The sequence below is a fragment of the Fistularia commersonii genome, chromosome 29 (genome assembly GCF_037954325.1).
Source record: "Fistularia commersonii isolate RoL2024-O1a breed Wild chromosome 29, RoL_Fcom_v1.0, whole genome shotgun sequence".
Lineage (NCBI taxonomy): Eukaryota > Metazoa > Chordata > Actinopteri > Syngnathiformes > Fistulariidae > Fistularia > Fistularia commersonii.
Genome location: NC_141312.1, coordinates 11,967,501 through 11,981,196, shown reverse-complemented (window position 1 = coordinate 11,981,196; position 13,696 = coordinate 11,967,501). Strand labels below are relative to the sequence as shown.

The 13,696-nt window shown below is 41.6% G+C and overlaps 1 protein-coding gene across 1 annotated transcript in view; it reads right to left on the bottom strand.

Moving 5' to 3' along the window:
* The window catches only part of sorcs3a (sortilin related VPS10 domain containing receptor 3a), a 283,860-nt gene that overhangs the window by 268,997 nt on the left and 1,167 nt on the right, over nucleotides 1-13,696 (bottom strand). The gene's annotated exons all lie outside the window — the stretch shown is intronic.

Genomic DNA, 13,696 nt, shown 5'->3' with positions numbered 1-13,696 from the left:
TAAATAAAATACAAACAACAACAGTGATTATGAATAGTAATGATAATAGAACTAAGGCAACAGGGTCTAGATTGTCACATGGGGGAATGGGCTTGCTTTTTGGTCAATTATATATACTTGCTATTTGAGAAATTAGAAAAAAAAAATCTTCATATTTTCATTCAAGTTACAAGATGTAAATGAAAATTAAACGGATTGGACCTGCTCCGTTTCAAGATGAAAAATATCAAAGATGTTTACAGTCTTTGATTTGAAATGATGACTTATCCCTGATGAAATAATAAACAGAAGCCTGCCCTGGGAAATTAGAGTTCACTGCCTGTGGTTTACTGCATGTGATTAAAACTCACCTTTAATTACCAGTGAATTATTTTATTGTTTATTCGATTCTAAAAAATGTGTCATTTAGTTTATTTTTTACTCTTCTAAAGTCAAGATTGATAACAAGATCCTGTGGGGTTTTCCCGAGTGTGAGGTGTCATGTGAACTGAGGACTAGGGTATGTTCATGACAAGATGCCCGTAAAACTGTGATTTACTTAAGATATGTTTATATCTTAAAATCCTTCATTGCCCAGAGTATAAAAACAGAGGCTCTTGTTAATAAACACTTTTGAATTTCATCTTTGTGTCGTGCTTGTTCATGTAAACAGAGGCTGTATTGAGGATGTATTACATAAACTCAAGGCATACAAATGTTGGAACTGCTAAACCCGGACAACTTTTTTTTTTTTTAAATCAACTACCGTATTTTCCGCACCATGAGGCGCACGGATTATAAGGCCCACCTTCAATGAATGGCCTATTTTTTGAAAAAATCATATACAAGGCGCACCGCATTATAAGGCGCATATAATAGGAGCTACAGTAGTGGCTGGGGTTGCGTAGTGCATCCACGAAATGAAGCTGCGCTAAAGGGAATGTCAACAAAACAGTCAGATAGTTCAGTCAAATTTTATTCATAGTATACAAACCAACGTTCTGTCAACTCCGTTCACTCCCAAAACAAGTTAGTGCATTAACAATACAGTACTGTCCAAACCGGTAGCTCTGATCAGTATTTGTCCCGTCTTGGTTGAAAACAATGTATTTCCAACTAAATATGTCAGAGTTCAAAGCGTTTCATAAAACGAAAGCACCAGGAAGGACCGCCACTAAATTCATTGATGCTCATGTCACTAGCTAGCGCTGTTGCCTTCATTGGAATAGTGACTGTAGAGACGCTCCTACTTGCTGCTCTCTGTTCAACAATCCACTGTTCGAGTATGTCCTCAAGCTGTAGCCATCTCGCTTTGTTTCCTCTGAAACTCTGTTTAGTCTTCATCTTGTTGCTTCCTCCACTTCCATACCATTGATTCGTTAATGTTGAGCTCTCTTGCTGCTGCTCTATTCCTTTGTTCTACTGCGTGACTGATCGCCTTCAGTTGAAACTCAGTGCCGTAAGCGTGTCTATTGAAAGGAGCCATTTTGGGGTCTTTATACAGACACAAGTGGTGTGGGACTGGAATTCCCCTTTATCGTTTTTACCGCTGCTACTTCGGCGACACACACGCATACACATACACAAATGGAAATGGAAATGCACGCTTCGCGCAGTCATATATTCCATCATGCACAGCGCGCTATTTCTTCTACGGGAGAAAATGGAGTTCGCGGCTACTTCCCGTAGTTGTGAGACCTGTTGCAGCTCAATATTGATCCATATATGCGGCGCACCGGGTTATAAGGCGCACAAAATAACAGGCTTTTAGGTGCGCCTTATGTTGCGGAAAATACGGTAACACATTTGAATTTTTTCTACAAGAGAAACAAGGCAAAGATTATTCATTTAAGACTCAACCCCTGTGTCTTTGAATATGTGGTAAAACTGCCCGGATGACACAGAAGTGCTCTTTTCCATAGAATGAAAATAGATATATAAATATCTGAACACCTAAGGTATGAAAAAATGGCATTTCATGCACGCAACACAAATAATGAAGGTTCCCACTATGACAGTTTTGCTATATTTTATTGAATATAATGATATATCTTTCTTACTTTTTCAATTTCTTTTGTTTATGATTTTCTGCAATTTTAGACAACATATTGCTAATTTTAGGCACATTTGTTTGCAATAATCAACACATAATCTGTGACATTTAGCAAAATTAAAATCATTCAAAAAAAACATTGGTTATACAGTGGTTAACACTGTCACTTCACACAAAGAAGGTTCCCATTCTCGGAATGATAGCTTATCAGTTTCGAATTCACACTGCCTCCTCAATTCTTGTCCAAATCTTCTTTTTGTAGAGACTGGACTTGATTTTCTTCCCGCTAAGACAGAGCTGAAGAAGCCTCTTGGAGGCTGAATGGTGAAATGCCTTCAAGGGAAGAAAATCAAGTCCAGTTGCTATGAAAAGAATATTTTGACAAGAATTGGCTATTACCTGGAGGGCTGAGAAACTCCACAGCTATTGACTCCCCAGTTCTCCACTGTTCCACAACATTTCAAAACATACAAAAGGATCTTTGAAGATAACATTTCTCACAGTTCTGTTGAATAGTATGGGCCCATCTAAGCTGCACCTTTGGTCCCAGGGATCAGCCCAAGCAACCCCATGACCGGGTGAGTAGGGAAAGTAAAATTGACAATTAATGAATGCAAATATATCAAGTCAGACTCATGCAGCCTCAGGGCGGAACAGACTGGTGTCTCTCTGAGCCAGCCTTGGGAGTCAGAGGCCCGTGTCTCCCTGAGCCGTTCCCAACCCTGGATAAATGCAGAGGGTTATGTCAGGAAGGGCATCCGGCGTAAAAGTTTTGCCAAAACCAAACATGCGAATCAAATATAATAACCTGATTATACCGGATTGGTCAAGGCCCTGGTTAACAACGACTGTCATTGGTACCGATGACCTACAGGGAAACAATGGAAACTGGGCTGCTTTAGGTCAAAGAAGGAGAGGAGGAAGGCATGTTTGGAATCAGAGAGAGAAGAGGAAAGGCAAGAGTCTGGGACTGAGAATAGGGACTTTGAACATCGGGACTATGACAGGAAAAGGTAGAGAGTTGGTCGACATGATGCAGAGAAGGAAAGTGGATATACTGTGTGTCCAGGAGACCTGGTGGAAAGGTAGTAAGGCTAGAAGCTTAGGAGCAAGCTATACGTTGTACTATCATGGCAAAAGAAGAGAAATGGAGTAGGAGTTATCTTGAAGGAGAAGTTTGTTAGGAATGTTCTGGAGATGAAAAGAATGTCAGATAGACTTATGAATCTGAAACTGGAAATTGAAGGTTTGATGCTCAATATTATTAGTGGCTCTGCCCCACAGGTGGGATGTGAGTTTCAGAAGAAGGAAAAGTTCTGGAATGTGTTAGATGAGTAGTAATTGGTGCAGACTTCAATGGACATGTTAGTGAAAGCAATAGAGGGGATGAAGAAATGGCTGTAGCAAACACTTTTTTTTCCAGAAAAGACAGGGACATAGGGTAACTTATAAGAGCATTACATTACATTACATTACATTGCATTTGGCAGACGCTTTTATCCAAAACGACTTACAATAGAGGACATAGGGACTGTAAATACACTTGCAAATACATGATGTGTAGAGCAGAGGTAGGAGCACACAGGTAGACTACCCCTTGTATAGACAAGGTAACCTGAAAGAGATCAGTGACTGCAAAGTAGTTGCGGGTGAGAGTGTAGCCAGACATCATAGGATGCTGGTTTGTAGGATGACTGTGGTAACAAGGAAGATCAAGAGGACAAATGCAGACACAGGTAGGAGACTACTTGGAGTGTCATCTGGAAAGAAAGTAGATTAGGAGATTTGGTGGTGGAATGAGGAAGTGCAGGAGTAGATACAGAGTAAGTGGTTAGCAAAGAAGAAGTACGACTGAGGAGAACAGACAAGAGTACAGGTAGATACGACGTGAGGTAAAGATAAAGGTAGCAAAGGCAAAACAAAGGGCATACGATGACATGTATGCTCGGTTGAACAGTAAGGAGGGAGAGAATGATCTTTACAGGTTGGCAAAACAGAGAGATTAAATGGAAACAGGTCCAGGTGATTAAGAATAGAGAAGGAAATGTATTGAAAGATGCTAAAAGAGTAATGGAAAGATGGAAAGTGTACTTTGAAGAGCTGATGAATGTGAAAAATGAAAGAGAGGCAAGGGTAGAAGAGGTGACTATTATAGACCCCAAAGTAGCACAAATTAGTAAAAAGAACACATTGAAGAGGTTGAACAGTGGAAAGGCATTGGGCCCTGATGATATACCTGTGGAGATGTGGAAGTGTCTAGGAGGCTGCGGTAGAGTTTCTGACTCGATTATTCAACAGGATCTTAGAGAGTGAGAAGATGCCCATTTTTAAGAATAAGAGGGATGTGCAGAATTGCGGCAACTATAGAGGAATAAAGTTGATAAGCCATACAATGAGGTTATGGGAAAGAGTAGTGGAAATTAGACAATGAGCAGAAGTCAGCATTTGTGAACAGCGGTATGGCTTCATGCCTAGAAAGAGTACTACAGATGCAGTATTTGCTTTAAGAATGCTGATAGAGAAGAACAGAGAAGGCCAGAGGGAGCTGCATTTTGTTTTTGTAGACCAAGAAAAAGCATATGGCAGGGTGCCAAGAGAGGAGCTCTGGTATTGTATGAGGAAATCTGGAGTTGCAGAGAAGTATGAGACAGTGGTGCAGTGTGCTTTAGGGGTGGATGAGGAACTTGGGTGGAGTAGTGAACCTACAGGGAGTGTAAATCAAGAATTTGGAGGATTTCAGGTAAGTAGGATCAACAGTCCAGAGCAACGGGGAGTGTGGAAAAGAGGTCAAGAGACGGGTTCAAGCAGGTTGGAATGGAAGGAGAAAAGTGTCAGGGGTACTATGCCAAAAAAAGACTATCAGCAAGAATGAAAGGGAAGGTGTACAAGACAGTGGTAAGACCAGATATGCTGTTTGGCCTACAAAAAGTTACAATGATGAAAAGACAGGAGGCAGAGCCAGAGGCCGCAGAGATGAAGATGCTAACGTTCTCTGTGGAAGTGACCAGGATGGATAGGATCAGGAATGAGTCTATCAGAGAAACAGCACATGTTGGATGTTTTGGAGAGGAGGTCAGAAAAGCAAGACTGAAATGGTTCGGCCATGTACAAAGGAGGGATAGTAAATATATTGCTACTCGGATGCTGGAATTGGAGCTGCCTGGCAAGAGGTCTTGAGGAAGACCCAAGAGAAGATTTATGGATGGAGTGAGAGAGGATATGAAGGTAGTTGGTAAATAAGGTTAGATGGGTAAGGCTGATTCGTTCTGGTGAACCCTGAAGGGAAAAGCTGAAAGGAGAAGAAGAAGAAGAAGAAGAAGAAGAAGAAGAAGAAGAAGAAATAATATTTCAAGACAGACTATATGATGTCTAAACACACACACAACTTTTTTTTTTCATGCTTGTTTTTACTGAAATTGCTCATGATTGCAAAATTTGCACATATTTGAGTTTAAGTGCCCCAACCAACAACTATTTATTGAAGGAAGTCACGTAGTCATATTTTTCTCTCAAATTCAGCTATTACGTGGGCTGTTCAGATTCAATATCCTCTATGACTTCATGAGCTGGAAGGCCTGCCTCTGCTTATGACTTCTTCCACCCAAATGAAGTAAAAGCCAAGCTTAAATCCTCTCTGGTTATGATATGCTGCACAACAATTTTGCTGCAAGAAGCCAGCCAATCACAGCAAGGTGAGATTTGTAAAGATGAAAATGGAACCAAGGTGACTTGGATATTCTGAGAGAGAAAAACAATGGCTGTGTCGTGTGCTGTGTAAAATCATATTAGCATATCATACACACAAACACATATGTATATTACACATGCATGTTTTATATATTTAACATTATTTGTGTGTGTGTGAATGTTAGTGTATACATATATATATATATATATATATATATATATATATATATATATATATATATATATAAGTAGAACACATGATATATTTTCACAGCATGCCTAAAGCTTGTTTCTTTCTTTCTTGCTGTTGTTTTTTTGTTCCGCATGAAGTTTCTGTCTTCAAGAGTCTGCATGACTTCCTCCAGTCCTGAAGAGGGATTTGGGAATTTCAAACACAGACAGCCAGCTCTATTGATGACTTGCCTGATATGACTGACTCGTCTCAGCTTGAGCTCTCCTGCTTTTTTAAAGACCACTTCTCTCCGACCTCCTTCGCTCAATTTGAATTTCTCTGCCGAAGATGACAAAGGGGTGTGCCATCAGCACTGTGCATGAAATACTCATCCAGGGTTGAAATGGCCTATTAATGAACTAAACGTCAAGCCGTCATCTATAATAAACCAATGCAAAGTATGCCCCTTGTGACGTCACAGCTTAGTTGATCTCTCATGGTTCACTTAAATGAGATTAATCTTTCAAACTTATATCAGGCACATTGCCATGATGCTTTTGGCTGCAGCTAGAGGAGCGTTATTCAGCCTCAGAGATACCTCGAGAAAGAATTTGTCTTGAACTGTTTGAAAGACACTTAATAAATGACAGTTAGCCCCAACGCTGCTCCCTCTACTAATATATGAGTGAAGCATGAGCTGCTTGTGCTGGAGGCAAAGATGGACAGACACATGCAGTGACAACAGAGAAGAACAGGGGAGAGACAGTGAGTGGGACAGGTACAGCAAGAGTAAGAGTGCATTAGCCTTGTGTACACGCCTCAGAGAACACACTAGTCCCTCCAGGGAAGCTGCGAAAGTCCTCTAGGATGTAGTCAGACAAGACATATGACCAATCTGTCTGAAACAAGACTGCAAGAGCTTTTCACCAGGTGCTTGTGAATCATAGTCTCACCAATCTGATCAAAATGCTGATATGCGTTTCTATTTGAGGTACATTTTCAAGCATTCATCTGGAGGTTTGGGGGAAATTAAGTGAACCAATTTTGGTGTAATTTTCATATTTGTCTGTCCTTTTGTTATTATGTTTTAAGCTTTATTCATGATTTTTTAAATCATTTTGGCACTTTTAGTTGTATGAAGTAATTTTTGTTTCATTTTTTTGGCTGATTTGTATTTTTTTTTTCCTGATTTTTCAGTACTTTTGTGCTCTTTTTTGTGTCATTTATGACTTATGACTTAATCATTTCATGCACAATCGCAAGGGACAACCCATTGGTCTGCCTGAAATAAGTGTTTTCAGGGGGGAGCTGGTGAATTATTGCCCAGCCAACCAGACAGGCCTGCTGAGATTAATTTACATTTATATTTAAGCCATTTAGTCCAGTGGGATTGAAATGGGTGAGCAGGTAAGGAGTCAGGACTTTGGCCTGTCAAACAAGGAGATGTCAGTCTCTAGATCATTCATGTTTCAGGATAAAGTGGAACCAACTTAGTAGTGTGTGTTTTCTCCTGATGGAAAAAGACTGCCTCTGTAGATATGCAACAAAATGCCCTGCAGCTTCCTGGTGTCTTTGATGACCCAGGAAGTCAAGGAATGAATCCCACCCAAAGCTAACAAATGCAAATGACAGTAATCATCATAAAAGTAGTATGGGATCATTTTGCTGCACATGTTTTGAACATCTCTCTTTCTCTCTCTCACACACACACACACACAGACAAAATAAACGATATACCCAGCAGATCACATGGTACACTGCAGTGGTTTGCTTGAAAAGATATCAAATTAAGGCAGAAATGACGCCCTTGAAAACGTCTTTAATTGTATCATAAGTTGAGTATTTTTGTTAGCATCCAGCAGGAGTCTAATATGACAAAAACATTGGAGCGGGATATCTATGTTTCCCCCTCCCTCTTTCTACAAATTTAACGTAGAAGTCAAAATGTGTATTCTAAAATTTAATCTCATAAGTTAAAATATGTTAAACATATCCTGAAATTTTGAGTAGCTGTGAATTCAGATTTTTTATTTTATTTTTTATTTTTAAGAAGAAAAAAAAAAGAAGAATGAAGGAAATCTGACTTTCCTTGGGGAAACTGGATTGAATCGAACCACTGTGTAAATATCTGTTTATTAAATGGGGATTTTTTTTTTTTACAATTAGATTAAAAAAATTCTGTATTATGTATAAAACAAGTTCTTAAAATCATGATTATGGTTGTTTAAGATTTTTAGGATGAAGCTATTAGAGGAAACAAAATTGCAATTATCAAACAAAATCAGTGAACTGTGATTATGATGTATTTCCAGATTCTCTACAGATATATTAAAAGAGATGTAAAAATATCTATATATTCTCTTTTACAGTTTTACTTCAATTTAAGTAACATAACTTCCTTTGAGTTTTCTTTATTTTATCGAACAGGCACATAGTTGTGGTGTATGGCCATTCTAAGCGAGTAGTGGTAAATATCAATTATTTTAAATCATTACTGAAAAACCCAAAGAAAACCATGGATTCTATTAAATTTCTGATTTATGAATTATATCTGAAGAACTTTTCAATTTAATTTATCTTTACTATTTTAGGAAACTTTTTGTTTACCTTATTAGAACATTTTGGATACACCAATTCATTTTTTAATTTTAATTTTATTTTTACATACATACATATATACATATATATACACCGTATTTTCTGGGCTATAAGCCGACCCGGATATAAGCCGCATTTGCTCTATTTAAAAAATAATAATAATAAAAGGATATACAAGCCACATCAGGTTCTAAGCCGCAGATATCTATATTGAAAAATTAGAGATTTGCTGCATGTGCAGAATGATTTTGAGCTGTAAATTTACATATATGTACCTGAACAGATTCTTTCCTAACAGTGCCTTTTAACACAGCAGCAACTTTGTTGATTAGAACGGAACATAACCAAGAGAAAATAACAAGTATTTATTCATCTTCATTTCTTCTGTGTTTGAAATAACTAGGCACCTTAATCATCTTCGCTGAAACTCATGAAGTCTCAGAATTGCGGCAATTATAGAAGGATAAAGTTGATAAGCCATGAAATTAAGTTATGGGAAATAGTAGTGCAAACTAGATTCTGAGCAGAAGTCAGCATTTGTGAACAGTAGTATGGCTTCATGCCTAGAAAGAGAACTACAGATTCAGTATTTGCTTTGAGAATGCTTATAGAGCTGCATTGGGTTTTTGTAGACCTAGAAAAAGCATATGGCAGGGTGCCAAGAGAGGAGCTCTGGTATTGTATGAGGAAATTTCGAGTGGCAGAGACATATGTTAGGCTTGGGCAGGACATGTATGCTAGCTGTAAGACGGTAGTACGTTACGCTGTAGGGGTAACAGAGAAGTTCAAGGTGGAGGTGGGACTCAGGACATCAGAGATCAGCTCTGAGCCCCTTCTTTTTCTCAGTGGTGATGGACAGGCTGACAAATGAGGTTAGACAGGAATATCCATGGACCATGATGTTTGCAGATGACACTGTGATCTGTGGTCAGAGCAGAAAACATATAGAGGAAAATCTAGAGAGGTGGAGGTATGCTCTGGAAAGGAGAGGAATGAAAGTTAGTCGCAGCAAGACTATATGTGTGTGAATGAGAGGAACTTGGATGGAACGTTGAAGCAACAGGGAGTGGAGATCAAGAAGTTCGAGGATTTCAGGTACTTGGGGTCAACAGTCCAAAGAGTGTGGAAACAAGGTGAAGAGATAGGTTCAAGCAGGTTGGAATGGGTGGAGAAAAGTGTCAGGGATACTATGTGATAGAAGACTATCAGACAGCATGAAATTAAAGGAAAGGTTTACAAGACAGTGGTGAGACCAGCAATGCTGTATGGCCTACAAACAGTTACAATGATGAAAACACAGGAAGCAGAATCAGAGGCCGCAGAGACGAAGATGCTAAGGTTCTCTTTGGTAGTGACCAGGATGGATAGGATCAGTAATGAGTCTATCAGAGAAACAGCACATGTTAGAGGTGTTGGAGGTCAGAGAAGCCAGACTGAAATGGTTCGGCCATGTACAGAGGAGAAATAGTGAATATATTGGTAGACAGATGCTGGAATTGGAGCTGCCAGGCAGGAGGTCTAGAAGAAGACCAAAGAGAAGATTCATGGATGTCATGAGAGAGGATATTGTGGCGGTACTGTTAGAGGAAGTTCTGAGTTTTGGGTTCTCCTTCTGGCTGTGAAGGTGTTTTGGGGTTGAGCGAGAGCAAGAGGGGCAGGGTGGAGAGAGGGGAGCACGGAGATGGAAGCTAAGTGAAGCGACCGTTGTTTAACTGTGCTAATAAAGATAAGGCCCTCTTCAATCGCCAAATCATCATCATTGAGCACATCCAGGCAGACGTTACATGGGTGACAGAAGAAAAACACCACACCGGAGTTTAACTGACCGAACCTAGCTGGCTCGGTGAGCCCACACCGGCTGACTCTTCTTCAGTCAGAAGTATGGCGGCGCAGGGAAAATGCCAAGACCACTCTTGTTTACCTTGCAAGCGGCGGTGGCACATCATGGGTCAGCCCCCTCACTCCGGGCTTCCCCCCTACCACCTTGCCTCCCACACCACATACGGCAGTTGATGTGCAACCCCCTGTCCTGGACAAGCAACCAGCAGCTTGTGATGAGGTGGACAGGCTGGCAACGGCAACGACAGGCTGGCAAGAGAAGTATGGCAGCGTAAGTGCGAAAATTTAGACCCCAGGCAGCAGGAGGAAATGTGGCAGGTGCTGGTGGAATTAAAGCACATTTTTGCCCTGACGGAAGAGGAAGTCGTACCAGTTAGCTGCTAATAGCTCTATTGAAGGAATGCAGAAGGCTAGCATCATCCAGGCATCCTATAGCCCATGGGCCTCAGGCATTGTGATGGCTGAACAAAAAGTTTAATAAAATTGTTTGTTGCTAAAATTGTTCAATAAAATGAGGCTCTCTGTGTACGCCAGGCGACTAAACAGCATAATGAAGAAAGACGCATACCCACTGCCCCGCTTCGATGAGTCTTTGGACTTGGTATCCAGCTCATCCTGGTTCTCCTCATTAGGCCTACACAGCGGGTATTGGCAGCCTTGAAGCCAGACCGGAGACTGCTTTCTGTACCCACAAAGGATTGTGGCACTTTTGAGTCCTCTGTTTCGGACTGTGCAAGGCCCCAGCCACATTCGAACAACTGATGGTAAAGGTGCTGGATTACATCCCCCAACTGGGGGGCACAGGGTTGGTGTAGAAGCCATCGGCACGTTGGGGGAGAAGGTACAGGCAGTGAGAAACTAGCCGGTCCCCACCAATCTCCAAGAGCTTAAGAGCTTCATTGGGCTGGTATCCAACTATGGGCAGTTCATGCGTGAGTTTTTATGCATTGCCATGCCCCTGTTCCGCCTGCAGCGAAAAAACAGTGATTTTTCCTGGACCCCTGAGAGTAAGCAGGCCTTCGGTTCCTTGAAGAAGGACTTGACTGAGTCTCCAATCCTCTTTCCCCCTGACCCTAATCTGCCATTCATCCTGGACACAGATGCCTGCGAGGATGGGATGGGCATGGTGTTGAGCCAGGTGGGGGCACATGGAGAGAAAGTGGTGGTTTATCTTAGTAGAATGTTCAACAAGGCGGAACAGCGTTATTATGTGACCTGCAGAGAACTCCTTGCCATTGTGAGAGCGATAATCCACTTCAGATACTATCTGTGCGGCCTGCCCTTCACTGTCCGAACTGACCACTCTAACCTCCAGTGGTTAATGTTCTTCAAAGAGTCAGAGGGACAGATTGCACACTGGCTGGAAGAACTGGCACCTTATGTCTTCCAAGTGGAGCACAGGGCTAGAAATTGACATGCCATTGCTGATGCCATGTCCCAATGCCCCTGTGCTGCCAATGGCTGTCAACAAGAGGGAGGCTCACAAGAAAGAGCTCAATATGGGAGAGAAAGGCCCAATGCAGGATGGAGAAGGGCTTGTCTGCAGAGAGATGCAGGTTGTGGACGCACCAGACTGGACTCAACAGGGACAGGATGCTGACCTGACACCAGTGCTGCAGTGGGTGGAGTCAGGGCAGAGGGTTTGGAAAGAGCCAGCTACAGGGGAAGAGAGCTGGTAGGTAGTGGTTCCCAGAGCACTGAGAGGGACAGTGTTAAGAGCTGTACATGGAACCATGGGGCCAGGACACTTTGGGGTCTCAAGCTGGACAGTCAATGGTTGGGGCCTTATGAGGTACTGGGGAGGCTGGGGGTGTGATATATAGGGTCCAGCTGCCCCCCAGGGGAAGGCGGGTGGTCCTCCATACAGAGGTGACGCTCATTCACGTCGGAACCCTGGACCAACACCTACCCAAAAATAAAGCAGCTACACCCCCAGGCCCAGGAACCATTCCCCCTTCCATTCCTCCACAATTTTTTGTGAGAGGGGGGCATTGTAGCGACCCTGCAGTACTGTCAGAGGAAGTTCTGAGTTCTGTGTTTTCCTACTGGCTGTGAAGGTGTTTTGGGGTCAAGGGGGAGGGAGGGGGCGGGGTAGAAAGAGGGGAGCGCCAAGACGGAAGTGAAGCGACTCTTGTTTATTTGTGCTTTGTGCTGATAAAGATGAGGTTTGTTAACTGCCAAATTGTTGTCATTAACCACGTCCATGCGGATATTACAATAGAGAGGAGGATACAGAGAAGAGGGTTAGATGGAGAAGGTTCATTTGCTGTGGTGACCCCTGAAGGGAAAAGCTGAAAGGAGAAGAAGAAAAGACAGCAAAACAAGTGTCACACAATAACACGCTTGTATAGACCATCCAATGTACACACTAGTACCCCCCCACATACACACACTCACACTCACACACATCGCACACACAGTGCCTATTAACTCCAGGATAAGAAACATTTATGATCAGCATCCTAATCAACTAAAACAGGATTGTTCTTCTTTTGATGGATCAAATCAAAGAGATAAATAATAATAATAATAAATCTATCTGGTGGGCCTAGTGGCTCCTCGTGGGTTTACATCGGTGTAAGAGAGCCCTATTTTTAAGGTGTAAATTTTCCTGTCTGATGATGTTCTCTTGTGCACAAGGCTAACAGGATTGAACTGTAGTATGTTAGAGATAGGCACTGGAAGGACTATGCGGCTGCTGCTGGGAATATCTGTAAACTATGGTACCAGGCTATCTCCTTCTTTGACCCAAATTGTAATGTTGTGACTCCCCCCACCCTAGCTCAAACAGCACGGCCTCCTCCTGGACATTCTAATGTAGTACACTTTAGTAATGTCTGACTGACTATCCTTATTCATCATGAAATAAAATGAGAAGTGAATTGGTGACATTTTCATTACTCTTGCCTGCTTCATGCTGAAACTGTTTCCTTGATAGCAAACTATGCAATTCAACACACACATTAGGCTTCATTGAGTTAAGGGGAAGGATCATCTGCATGGTAAACAAGCAAACCTTTCTCTGTGTCTGTGCTAAAACATCCGGATTTATTTCCACAATAAGAAATGTATACTGGTCACCACATGGAAGTGAAAAATGACTCATCCTATATATTTTTTCTTCAATCTGTCATGGTACATGCACAAACACATACACACACACACACACACACACACACACACACAAACAGAAACAGAAGAATAACAAAACAGAAAATAGATTTTAAAAATCCAGCAAATTAAAGGATTCATAATATATTGAGCAATATGTCACGACTCCCCTTTCGCCTCCTTTGGATGAAAACCCCTCTTCAGTCGGGATGAATGAATCATGCACCTCAGATCTATCATAGATTTCCCCCCCTCCC